This window comes from Ochotona princeps, chromosome 17, assembly GCF_030435755.1.
Source record: "Ochotona princeps isolate mOchPri1 chromosome 17, mOchPri1.hap1, whole genome shotgun sequence".
NCBI lineage: Eukaryota > Metazoa > Chordata > Mammalia > Lagomorpha > Ochotonidae > Ochotona > Ochotona princeps.
Window position 1 is genome coordinate 11165087 of NC_080848.1, and position 12745 is coordinate 11177831.

Consider the following 12745-nt stretch of genomic DNA (forward strand, 5'->3'; position numbering starts at 1 on the left):
GGTCGCGTAGTCCCTTGGGGCAAGAGTCCTCCCCTTGCGTCTCTCCTGCCCACCGACCCCTCCCCAGCTCTGCGCAGCCCGGTGGGCAGAGGCTCCTTTAACAGCCCAGATGAATCGGCCGCCCATGTCCGCGGCGCAGCTCGGCGGCCGGTAGGGGCTGGATTGGTCGCGCCTGGCGCGCGCCTCGCCCCGCCCCGCCGGCCCGTGGTTGGCGGCGACGGCGACCGGCTCGGGGCGGCTTCGCCGGCGGGGCGGGGCGGCCGGGCCCGGGGGCGGGCGGCCGGCGGGCGGCGGGGACGGCGACCCGAGCCCGAGCCCCAGTCGGAGCCGGAGCCGCGGCGGCCGTGGAGCACGGGCGCCGGCGCAGGACCATGAGGCACGGCCAGCCGATCCGGGGTGAGGTGGGGCGGTGGAGAGAAGAGCAGAGAAGGCCCGACTCCACACGCAGGGGCCGAACGGGGAGGGGACCGGCAGGGGCTGGTCGTCGCGGCCGTTGGCGCGGCGGGGCTCGGGGCAGCCGGTTTCTCACTGCGCTGTCAGGGCCCTCGGCGTGGACGGGGCGGCCTCAGGGCCGTGACGAGCGGGCTGGGCTGGACCCCAGGGGGGAGGCGCGTCCCCCTGTTTTTTTTTTTTTTTTTTTTTATATATATTTTTTCTTTGCTTGCCGTCCCGGGGCGCCGGGTTCGGGGCCCGGAGGCACCCTGTGCACACAGACTCCGGAAAGGTGAAGGGGGCCCGGGGCTGCTGCTGCTGCTGCCGCCGCCCCCTCCGGCTCCCCGCGACTGGCCTTGCCAAGCGGAGAACCCGCAGTTAGTTGCAGGCGTGAACCTGTCGCAGGTGATGGGTCCCGAGGTCGTTCCCGCCCCCTACACCCCTCAACACCCCAACTCCTGGACCAGGCACGGGAGGCGCACGAGGATCTCGGAAGGTTAACAAGTGACATTGGGCCGAGGCCTAGCGCCAGGTGCCCTGCGGGGAGTACGGGGTGGAGGCCGTGGCTGCCGACTGGGGAGCCCCAAGCCGGGGAGGAGGATGGAGCCGCCCGCTGTCCTGCAGCCCCGGCTGTCCGGGCAGGGCCAGGGGGGAGTTTCCCTCCAGAACGTGTGGTTTTTGGAAAACTTAGCCCTGCAGTGGGTCGATGGTTATTGACACCACGGGTTGTTATGGTTACAAGGGCAAAGTCGGCTTCCACCCTTGGTGGTGTTTCCGGACGCGGGGGAAGGGGTGGGGGGGGTGCTTACTTGTCACTAGTTTGTAGACACTGCATAGGGGCGACTGCATTTTTTTTCCTTTTCTTTTCTTTTGTTTTTAAAGAGTTGAAGGAGAAGCGTGGGCTCTTGGAGGGCGGGGATTGAGCCATGCTGCTGTGTGAAGCCGCAGCCCAGGATCCGTCGTGGCTGTGTCCAGGACTGGGGAGAAGGAAGGCTTTTCTTTGTACGTTTTGATTCTCACCAAGGGATTTAGCGGAATTGGGCGTAAGTTGGGAGGGAAGCAGTGAGCGACTTTTGTATGGGAAACACAAGGACAAATGGAGGGGTGGGGGCAAGTGACTCTTGAACCCAAGGGTGTCCGGGAGAGATGAACCAAGGGGAATAGATCCGCCCATGGGTGTGTATAACTGGGTCCACTGCGGGCTGGGGCAGGGAGCGGAGGGAAGGGTTAGGTTGGGGCTGAGTGTTGGGGAGCGTGAAGAGCTGGTGGAATGCTGTGGGGTGAGAAGGCGAGAAGGCGAGGGACAGGCAGGTGCGGGCACCCTGCTCTCGCCGCTGTCCCTGAGGGAACCATCACAATGCTTGTGAGGAAGCCACAGGGAGATAACGCCTTCACCTATAGAAGGTGCTTTGCACAAAGGGATTGGCTGGAGTCAGAGAGAAATACCTGTTCAATCCGTTCCTTAGTGAGCTTCTGCCTGGAGAAAACAGGGCAAGAAGGGGCTGAGGAGTTTGTTCTGCACATGGAGTTGCCTTCCTGTCAAGTCAGGCTCTCCCAGTTGCTGAGGTTTTCTGAAGCTCTTGAAGGAAAGGGGAGAAATACACAGAATATGCCAGAGTGAAAGGAGCAGTGGGGGATTCTTTATGTAGACTACTTTACATATCAGACCAAATCTTCAAAGACCTGTTTAGGATCAAACTTCTCTCCTCCTCTGTCTGACTGGTGTCTCTTTGGTAAGGGCCAGTTCTTTCTCTCTGTGTCTGTGTCCCCGTCAGGAGTTAGGGAGTCCTGCTGGGCAGACGCTGGCCCTGGCCTGTAGGAGCTTCCAGCTCATTCTGCCTGCACTTCCCAGGGGGTGTCTGTTCTTCTGGGTGATACTTTGTATTGTCAGAGGATCCCCTTGGACATTATTGAGGTTGCAGGGTGTGTTCATTTGTTTTCCATCCTGTCCCAAAGCAGAAGACTGATATTCAGAGAGAGCGTTTTGGAAGTCCAGCTCTGCCAGGTGTCACGCTCAGCCCTGTGTTTACTCATCTGTCCCCCTCTCCAGAGGTGGCGCAGGGCACCTGCTGGGGAGATGATGAGAGGACACCCAGGCTCCAGACCATTCGGTAGGGTGTCACCCTGGTTAGAGGTGGAACAGGACTGTCAGTGGAAGCGTTTTGATTCCAAAACGTGATTTTTCTTTGGGGTTGAATAGCTTTTCCCAGGGAAGAGTTTATTGCAGTTTATTGTGGTCCAGCATAGTTCCCTCATTGCGTGGGCGCAGGGAAGGTCAGGTTCATGAGCTCTGGTGCTGGGAGAGCCAGAGCCAGCAGCTGGGGTCCTGCCTTCTTGCCCAGTGCCAGGACAGCAGCCAGGCCTTCTGATACCAACTGCTGTAAGACTGAGTGCTCAGCTTAGAGCTGCTGTATTGAAGATGTGGAGGAGCTTGTGGGATTCACTGCTGGGATCCCGGGCGGTGTCTGTGGTCTGTGAGCTGCAGGACATATTTTCCGGTTTGCCTGGAGCTCTGGCCTTTGGCTGACTGTTGTCCCCTAGAGAAGCATTCACTTCAGGAGCTAATGAGCCGTGGACAGACAGCTAGTTCCCCTTGTCCTGCCTTTCATTAAGGTCTTTGTCAACCTCAAGCCCCAAGTTAGAAATAAGTATCCTTATGGGAAGATTGGAAGCCAATGTCGATGTGAATTTTCTATGAATTTTAAAGTGGTGACAAAGTTGCATATAGGATTCTGTGTTGTTCCCTTCCAAACTTCTTCTTTTGCTTCATGTTGCTGCCTGAACTGGGCCTGAGATACTGTTAATGAGAGGGACACTAGGGGCTCTTGGAAGTTGAGAAGTCCTTAATTGGCGTGAGTTGGCATCAGAAGGCCTGGCTGCTGTCCTGGCACTTTAACCTGGTCCCTAGGCACATAACCGCTCTGGATCTCTTGTGAAATGAGGACTTGATTTCTTAGTGCCTCTGCCCTTAGAATGTATGAGTTTATGAACCTAAAGCTCTGAGAAATGAAATGGTTGAAAGGAAATCATTTGGATCGATCCCTCCAAGACTCATTTGGTGGTGCTTTGTGAAGCAGCAGACGATGGGCAGTAGTGGCCGTGGGTGAGTTTCTGACCGCCAGGTACAGTTCCTACCTTTAAACCTTACAACATCCTGTGTATATGAGGACCCTGAGGTTCAGAGAGGTTAAGTAACCTGTCCATGATCACACAGTTACAGTCAAGGCTCATAGCTGGGACTAGACCTCAGGCTTGTTTTGCTGCATGTGTGAATTCTGTGGTTGCCTCAGGAGGATTCTGCCTCCTTCTGGAATCCTCTCAAGCCGTATGTCCTGGGAGCTTTTCCAGCTTAAAAAGTTAAGGTTCCCCCACCCTCACCCGTACCCCTTGCTTTGGGGTTATAAATTCTTTGTTCGTATGTCCTAACACCTGTTTACATTCCTTGTTTTAATACAGGAACTCTAGTGTGAATTAAGAGAACATTGTTAGCCTGAAAGAAAAACTCCTGGGCAGTTGCAGAAGATTGAGACCTTGAAAGGCTAGGTTTTCCTTTGGTGACCTAAAGCCAGGCCTAAGCCACTGAGCCCAGATGGGACGCGTGAGAGAAGCAAGTGACCATTCCATGTGGAAGTCGGTGGGATGGGAAGCTGGGGTGGGTTTTGAAACAACCTTTGTGTGTTGTGTGTTGGCTTTGCCTGAAATACTGGTTCTGAGGGCTTTTCCCTAAGCAGGTAATTAGAACTAACATGTGAGTGTCTTGGTGGCTTATTCTAACAATTTAAAGTGGCGTGACGCTAGAGAACTGATGGTTACTGCGGCTACAGAGGTGGACAGAGTTTATGTCGGACCAGACGGTCACTCGTACCTCTGGCCGGACCAGGAAGAGGCGTTGTGGTTCCGCCACATCACCAGGGAAATGGAGCCCTGGCCGACCAACGATGCGCTCGGGCCAGCATTTCCTCTCCTGATAAGGACCAAAGCGACACCCGCTCTGGCTTCTGCGTCAGGAGGGGTATAAGAGCCTCCTGCACGCTTCTTCGTGCCCCTTTTTCATCTGGGCCTTTTTGTCCCCTTGGCTCCCCGCTTCCTCTGTGCCTCTCCGTTGTGTGGGGAAAAGGTCTGAGAATGGATTTGTCCCCAGTAAAGGCCTCTTGTCAACTGTTGGCTGAGGCTTTTTTCTTCCCCTGGTGGTGGGCAAACCTTGCAAGAGCCGTCTTCAGTTATGGCTGAATGAGAATTTGAGATCAAAACTTACTGTTTGGATTGCTTCTGGAAATACTCTTTCAGAATCATGATATACATTGTGTAAGTTTCATAATTTTGCTGTTGATAGCTGACAGAAGCTGGCTTATTCTCTTATCTGGTTTTCAGTCTTTGCTTACACCTAGTGATACACCTAATGTTGTTTTTTAATCGGTATTCCTGAAGATGGTTATATTTACCACTTTGGTCTTAATGTAGGGAATCTTTTTTTTTTTTTTTTAAAGATTTTATTATTATTGGAAAGCTGGATATACAGAGAGGAGGAGAGACAGAGAGGAAGATCTTCCATCCGATGTTTCACTCCCCAAGTGAGCCGCAACGGGCCCAGGGAATCTTATAATCTTATAATCTTATTATAATCTTATAATCTACAGAAAGGACCAACTAAGAAATGGTTATCAGCCATTCAGTGAGTATCTTAGCATCTACTGGGGCCATTGCATTTGGCACAGACTCTGATGCAGAGCAAAGCCCATGTGGCCCTTGCTTGCACATGGCCCCTCATCCAGTCTAGCCAGTACAGAAGTCTATAGATGCTTGCACTGTGTCTGTTACGTTGTAGAAAGTGTCGCATTCTTCTCCTTGGAAAGAAAAGAGCAGGCACCCAGAAATAGGAAGAGGAAGGGGACTGCAGCTGTTTAGAGTGGCAGGAGCGTTTTGGGAGGAGCACCATGATGGTGTGGCTGTTAGGAGGAGGGCAGAGGGAAGCTGGGAAAGGTGGGTGTGACCCAGGGGCACAGTGCAGAGTGGAGGAGTGGACTCAGGAGCCTTGGCTTTACTGCGTGTGCCTGTTTCCCGCCTTTGAGTGGCTCTGAACATGAGATAAGCCCCCTGAGCAGCGGGTAGCAGCTCCAGAAAGGGATGTGGGTAGGGGTGTGTAGATGTGGGAAAGTCGATCTGTTCTTTCTCGCCATTTCCCATTGTTCCTGGTGAGAGTAACTGGGGCTGAGGGTGGAATGAATCTGGTTCATACATGTAGCTGCAGGAGACACTGGTGGTAGACTGGGGTGGTGATTCAGCTGGCATCTCTACCTGCCATGAGATGACTATTGAGATAGCTATCCCTGTCGGAGCCTCTGCTTTGTGGGCAGTGCTCCAGAAGAAGCAAGGCGGGTTGGAAGCAGGAATCCTCTGTTCCAACCTTTGGTTGTTGGCATTTGTGTTTGGAGGTGGAAAGTAGATTGCGTTTTTTCCTGATGAGGCAGGCAGAGGTCAGTGCCTCATTACGGGTGATCAAGTGGGCCGACTCAGGTTGCTGAGTGCCCTCTCACTCATGAGACCGAGGCAGTGTTTGTTGCTTCCTCGGTGGAGGAGCAGCCACACCTCAGGATCATGCAGCAATAGAAGAAGTCATTGGCTTTGGTTCTTTCTATTTTTCCTTTAAGATGATTTATTTTTATTAGAAAGGTAGGTTTACAGAGAGAAGGAGAGAGAAAGAAAGATCTTTCATGCAATGGTTCACTCCCCAAATGTCCTTACTGGCCAGAGCTGAGCTAATTTGAAGTCAGAAACCAGGAGCATCTTCTGGGTCTGCCATGTGGGTGTAGGGTCTCAAAGCTTTGAGCCGTCGTCTGCTGCTTTGCCAGGCCACAAGCAGGGAGCTGCATGGGAAGTGGAGTAGTTGGGATAAGAAGCAGTACCCGTATGGGATGCTGGTGCTTGAAGGTGGGAGGATTAGCCAGTTGAGTCACGCACCATTCCAGCTTTGGTTCTTCTGCTTGAAACGTTCAGTAAAATACTATGATGCTATTAAAGCTTATAATTATCTTACAAAGCATTTGTTAGATTAAATTTGTATATAACTGGGATAATTTTAAAAATATTTTGGAAAATAACTATATGTATATATCACTCAGTTTTTATTATTGACATTTAGCTAAGCTGTTTCCAAGATAGCTTCTTATTGAAACATTGTCAGGTGCTTTTCTGTCAGCCACACCAAATTCTTATATAAATTCATATGGTAGGTGTGATCCTAGGGAAAACCTATATGGTAGATAACTATAGAATTGATGTTAGGGGGGCCAGTGTCATAGCCTAGTGGCTAAGTCCTCGCCTTGCATGCGTTGGAATCCCATGTGGGCACTGGTTTGTGTCCCGGATGCCCCACTTCCTGTCCAGGTCTCTGCTTGTGGCCTGGGAAAGCAGCCAAGGGCGACCCAAGGTCTTGAGACCCTGTGGCTGCATGGGAAACCCAGAGGAAGCTCCTGACTTTTGGGTTTGGATCAGCTGAGCTCTGGCCATTGGGGCCACTTAGGGAATAGATCAGCAGATAGAGGATTTTTCTGTCTCTCTTCTCTGTAAATCTGCCTTTGTAATAAAAATACATAAATCTTAGAAAGAGAGAGAAATAGAGGAAAAAAAATTTGATTGATGTTGGGTAGCTAAAGTTCAGAATCTGAAAACATTTCCTGGAAGCTGCTTACAGACTTGCTTATAGAAAGTAAGTATAAAAAATGAGAGTACTTGCAAGATGACCAGTTGGTCTATGTAATTGCTAAATACAAACTATATTGGGTAGTGTGTAAGATATATTTTTTCCAAAGTAAGACCATCTTTGTCCACAATGGCTCATGAAACTGGCTGTTTTCTTGCCCACAATGAATCATGGATTATTTTCAGACATTATTAGCAAGTGAATTTTGCATGCAGCTGTGATCAAGACGATTGTTGTGGTATGTATTAAAGTTTAACACAGCATCCATTTGTAAAATTAGAGAAGATACATGTTAGTATGTTGAAAATTGGGATTTTTTTTCTTTTTTGACTCGGCAATCAAGCCACCGCTTGGGATTTCCACATCCTGTTTAGGAGTGCCTGGGTTTGGGTTCCATGTCGCTTTCACTTTTAGCTTCCTGCTGATGTGCACCCCAGGCAGCAGTAGATGATGGCCCAAGTACTAGGTCCCCACCTCGCATGCGAAAGCCCAGCTTTGGCCATTGGTAGGCGTTTGGGAAGTGAACCAGTGGATAGGAGATCTCGTTCAGTCTGTCCCTGTCTCTCTGTGCCTTTCAAATTAAAAACAGGTAATTGACATTTAAAAACCTCATTGAAAGTCTGTTAAACTGTTTCTTATTTGCTTTTTAAAAATTATTTATTTATTTGAAAGAGTTTTTATATATTTATTTATTTGAAAGACAGAGAGATCATCTGTCTCCTGGTTGACTCCCTAAGTGGCTGCAACAGCTGGAGCTGAGCTGGTCTGAAGGCAGGAGCCAGGAGCTTCTTGAAGGTTTCCTGCATGGGTGCAGGGGACACAGCACTTGGGGCATCCTCTGCTGCTTTCCCAGGCTCATTGGCCAGGAGCTGTACCTGAAGTGAGACAAGCAGGATTTGAGTGACACCCACGTGGATGCTGGTACTTCAGGATTCCCTTTCAATGTCAGCCCATTGTTTTTATTTTATTTCATACTTTAAAGTGGGAAAATCAAACCAGAATGCAGAGAACCCTGTAGCAGTGGCCCTGTGGACTGATGTCCGCAGTCCTTTCTGTGGTATTGGAAGTAAGCTAGATGTGTTCACTCCAGTGTGGTAGCCCCTAGCCACATGGCTGCTGATCATTTGAAAGATGGCAAGTCTAGTGCAGTTGAGAGACTGAAACCAATGCTTTATTAATTTAGTTGACTTTGATTTCGGTAGTCCACATGGCCATATTGACAGTGTAGCTCCAGGATTTACTAAACCACCAATCACAGTGATAGGACAGAACTCAACACAGATTGACTTGGGCGCAGAATGAAGACAGCACAAGACACATGTGGTTCCCTAAACTCCTTCTGCTTCAATGAAAAGGAGTTTGCATGGTTGGAGAAGGAACCCTTGGCCTTGTGGGGCTCACTGTCCTCTTTGAAAAACCTCTGAAGAGACTGGGAGAGGCTAGATTTGGGGCCGAGGGATGAGGAACTCGTGAGCTGAGGCGTGTCCCTCAGTGGAGAGTGCTTCTGCTGCTGGTTGCGCTGTGAGCTCTGGGAGAGCCTGTTAAATTGCTTGTGCAGAAGTCTCAGAAGTAGGATGACACTCCTGACACACCATGCGGGGAGGTGGTGGCTGGCCTGGGAACACCCCGAGTCTCTGAGGAAGCAGGTGCTGTGTGAGTCGCCTCTCTGTCTCCAGAACATGTTTAAACACAGGTGACTGTGTTAGGAATGGATTTAGGAGGACAGAGGAGAAAAGCCTTAAATGTACCTAGAAATTCTGAAACTTCACCATGACAGCAGCATCGCATTGCAGCTCTAGTATTTCTCCCTTGGCAGCCGTGGATGTTTCTGCTCTCAGCACTGCTTGCCCCTCGGCCTGGGCCCTTGCCCTTAAGCAGTACTTGTCAAGTGCTGTTGGTTTTTGTCTTGCAAACATTTTCTGAGTGTTCTCCCTGGCTTTACCACCACCACTTCAGTCCTGGCCTTGGCCTTGGGCCTAGAAGAGTGCAGCAGCCACGGGCTGACCTACTTGTGTCCACGTCTCCGTTGTAACCTGCTCCGTTTGCCCTGGTCAGAATGGTCTCTAGAAATTCCCAGCATCATGCTCTGTGTACTCAAACCCTTTGAAAGCTTTCTTTTCAAAACACTTATTTATTTACATTTTGTTTGAAAGACAGGAAAAGAGAGAGGCAGTGCTTCTGTCCAGTGCTTCACTCCCCAAATGCCCCAAACAGGCTGAATTTGGGAGTCCAGAGCTCAGTCCCTGGTCTTGCAGGTGGGTGACAGGGACCCAGGACTTGAGCCATCATCTGTTGTCTCCCAGCTGCAGAGAGCTGCACCTTTCAGGGACTGACCTGCAGAACAGCCTTACCTCACCCACCCTCTTTTGTCTTTTCACTTACCACAGTTTGTCATTCCTTGTTCTTTGGTAGACCTGCGCTTTCCCCCTTCCTCTGGGAGGACATGGACCTTGTTATTTTGCTCCCGTTGTGTACCTAAGACCTCACATGGTATCTGCCCATTGCACAAGGCCTTGATACTTACTGGGTGAATGAGTCAGTGAGTGCAAGCATATGAGGGAACAAGGGGAAACTTGACTTGAGAGATGCTCTTTAAAACTTAGGTTTATAAAGCAGTTAAGTATTTTTTCAAGGAAAATAACCCTGGGGGGGAGATGGGGAGAATGAACAAAGGCGTCCACGGGGACCCATCACTGAGGCCGTGTGAGGGGTGCAGAGCCAGCTTCTGAAGAGAGGCTCTGAGGAAGTGCCCTGCGCACCCTTGTCCTGACTTGAAAACCTGCCACGACGTGAGGATTGGACTTGAGGTGGCCCTCTCATCTGTCTGGGCAGGCACTGTGCACCCAGACTCAGAAACCTACAGTTCGTCAGCAGCACTGGCTCTAATGTGAGACCTCAAGTTGGTGTCATAGTCTTCCTCACTTCCCAAAGGTAGGGCAGCTGCCCTGCTCCTTCCTGTACCTCTGTCTTCCCTCTTGCTCCAGTCAACACACCCGAGCACTGTGCTTAGTGGTAGTGGGCAGTTTAGCAAGAGTTTTGTTAGAAGCCCTTGGCACTGCTCAAAAGTAACGCCAGTTGGGAACTAAAGAGGGCTTTAGACAGTGGTGGGAGGAAATTTAATTGTGCCGTGGTAGGAGTTGGATGGGATGATCTTTCTGCTGGAGAGCAGGGAGATTTTTGTTGGAGAACAGGGAGGCAGCTGTATTTGAGTTAGACTTGGCACCACTTCCGAATAGGAATGGAAGGATATGAGGCCATATGATGGTTAAGTTTCTTCTACAGCCTTTGTAATTGTGACTCTGAAGAGAACGTTAGTTTGGGATGTCGTTCAGCGCCGGCTTTCTTGCTAATGTCCTTCTGAAAGAAGGGGGCGGCTTCTCCAGGTCAGGACCTCTGGTAACCAGAGAGCAGGCACTGTGCAAAGGCCACAGCCGTAGTTTCCTGGGAGACTTGCAGGTCTGGTTAAGAAGATACCATGGGACTCCAAAAGGCTCACATAAACTGCACATTTTTTTAGAAATACATTTGTTTGAAAGGCAAGGTGACAGAGATTCAATCCCTGCTTTCCCTACCCAGATGGCTGCAGAAACCACATCTGAGCCAGGCCAAAGCCAGGCACCAGGAATTCCTTCTGGGTCTCCACATGGGTGTCAGGGCCCAAACACTTGAGCCATCTTCTGCTGCTTTCCCAGGCTCGTTCCCAGGGGACTGGATCAGAAGTGGAGCGACAAGGACTTGCACTGGCACTCTGGTATGGAGTGCCGGCATTGCAAGCAGTGACTTAACTGGCTGTGCTGCTGTGTCAGTCAAGTTATCTTTTAATACCGTCTCCCAAAACCCTTTTAATATATGTTTACATTGAGGGCTCAGACAAGCAAAGGATACAGGAAAATTGCAGAACCAGGTCATAAGGAGGCCTGTGTGATGTAGCAGCTGTTGGCACCTGAGTGGAGCCTGGCACTCTCGGGTGGAAACTAGCGTTAAGTTGGTTGAGAACCCCGCTGAGGGTGGGGAGTGGGTATCTGCAGACATAGGCCTCTGGGTGAGCAGTTCAGCCCAGCCAGGGAAATGTGATCTGGTGGTAGTTAGGGCTGGAGTGAGAACACTGTAGCATGGGGACAGTTGGCCCCACATAAAACCCTCTGAGGGACTTGCTGTGTGTGCACTGATCATGGAAACTTGATGGAAAACATTTCAATTATGACAGGAAGGGGTGGGAGGAGCAGGTGATGTCCATGTAGGACTCTGCTTGCCAGGCTAGTTGCAGTGTGCTTTTCCATGGACAGATTTGAAAACAGATGCTCTGGCTAGTGGTGTAGACCATACAGAGGTGTCTCCAAGGCCAGTTCTTTTATGGGTGGACCATGTGGTAACTTGTAACCTTCCCTTGCTCTGTGTGTTAGGGGGTGAGGGGAGAGTTGCTGCTGGTTTAATGATAATAGGGAAAAGTCATCTATGGGGCCTGGGAGCCATGACTGTGGCCCAGAAGTTAGCTCAGAGCTCATGTTCACACAGGCAGGCTCCACAGCTTTCTCCCCAGTACTACTGTTGTTTTTTTTTTTTTTTTTTTTTTTTTTTTTTGTAAAACCATAGGGTCGCTCCCCACTCCAGCTGCACCAGAAAGAACCAGAAAGAAGCTGCTGTTACAGAGAACCTCTTGAGCACTAAGCCAGCAATGCGACTGAATTGCTGGGATGCTCCTCCCTGTCTTCTGCCCCATCTCCTATTAAGGGCAGGTCTCCAGTGCCCTGCTCTGTACAGCCTGTGGGAGCTTTCTTTGGGGAAAGTTGAGTTGCTTGTGTGGCTGGGTTCAAGGCAGGATGGGGTGGAAAATCAGGCGGCAAGGCAGTGAACCCATGGGAAAGGAGCAGCTGTTGTAATTTCCCAGGATAGGCTCCAATCTGGGGAGGGGTGGGTGATATGCTGTCTCAGCAGGTCCCTTAGTGAAGCAGCAATGCTCTTTTTTTTTTTTTTTTTTGTTCCCAGGCTAAAATTCCCAGCAGAGATACCTGTTGCTGACTGTCAGAGCTGGAGACCAAGCTCCTCTGGTCAGCCTTGGATTATCTTACGCTGGCTGTGGTGCAGAGGAGTTTAAGAGGCTGTAGTGAATTTTATTTCAGGAGCTCTGGTTTGTGGTGCTGTTTGCTTTGGTTCGAGTTTGGTGCTCAAGTTGTTCAGATAGCACGTGTAAGCTGGACCAGAGCCCTGCTGAAGAAACAAATGGCTATGTAATGCCCAAGTGTTCATCTCAACAATAAGATGGAAAACATGTTTAGTATTAGCAGGCTTTGACACACAGCTTTGAGGGAGCCTTCCAGAAATTGGCAGGCTTAACTATTTCTGAAATGGAGGCTGCTGTGGCCTGATAAGGAGTTTGGCTGTTTTGTGGGCTCTGTCGTAGTCTACCCGTTGGTTCCAGTTTCCTCCCCAAGGAATGTTGTGCTCCTCATGGGCTCTCCCTCCCGCAGCGCACGGGTGGGTGCCAGGCACTTCCCTCATGGCCACGGCAGGCTATGCTGTGGAGTGATTAGGGCTGAGAGAAATGAGGACTTGTTTGTACAAGTTCTGAGTTGGTGTTTGAAGTGGGAATGGGAGTTTGGTTTCCGGTTCTTA

The 12745-nt window shown here is 50.5% G+C and overlaps 1 protein-coding gene across 5 annotated transcripts in view; it reads left to right on the forward strand.

The window, feature by feature from the left end:
- The first annotated feature begins 239 nt into the window (after nt 1-239).
- The window catches only part of TEX2 (testis expressed 2), an 85422-nt gene continuing 72916 nt past the window's right edge, over nt 240-12745 (forward strand). For 2 of the 5 annotated variants that reach the window (XM_058676167.1, XM_058676168.1), the window contains exon 1: nt 240-396. The gene's annotated coding sequence lies outside the window, so the exon portion shown is untranslated. Of the gene's footprint in view, nt 402-12745 lie in introns of all 5 variants that reach the window. The other 3 variants (XM_058676164.1, XM_058676165.1, XM_058676166.1) reach the window with 3 other exon arrangements.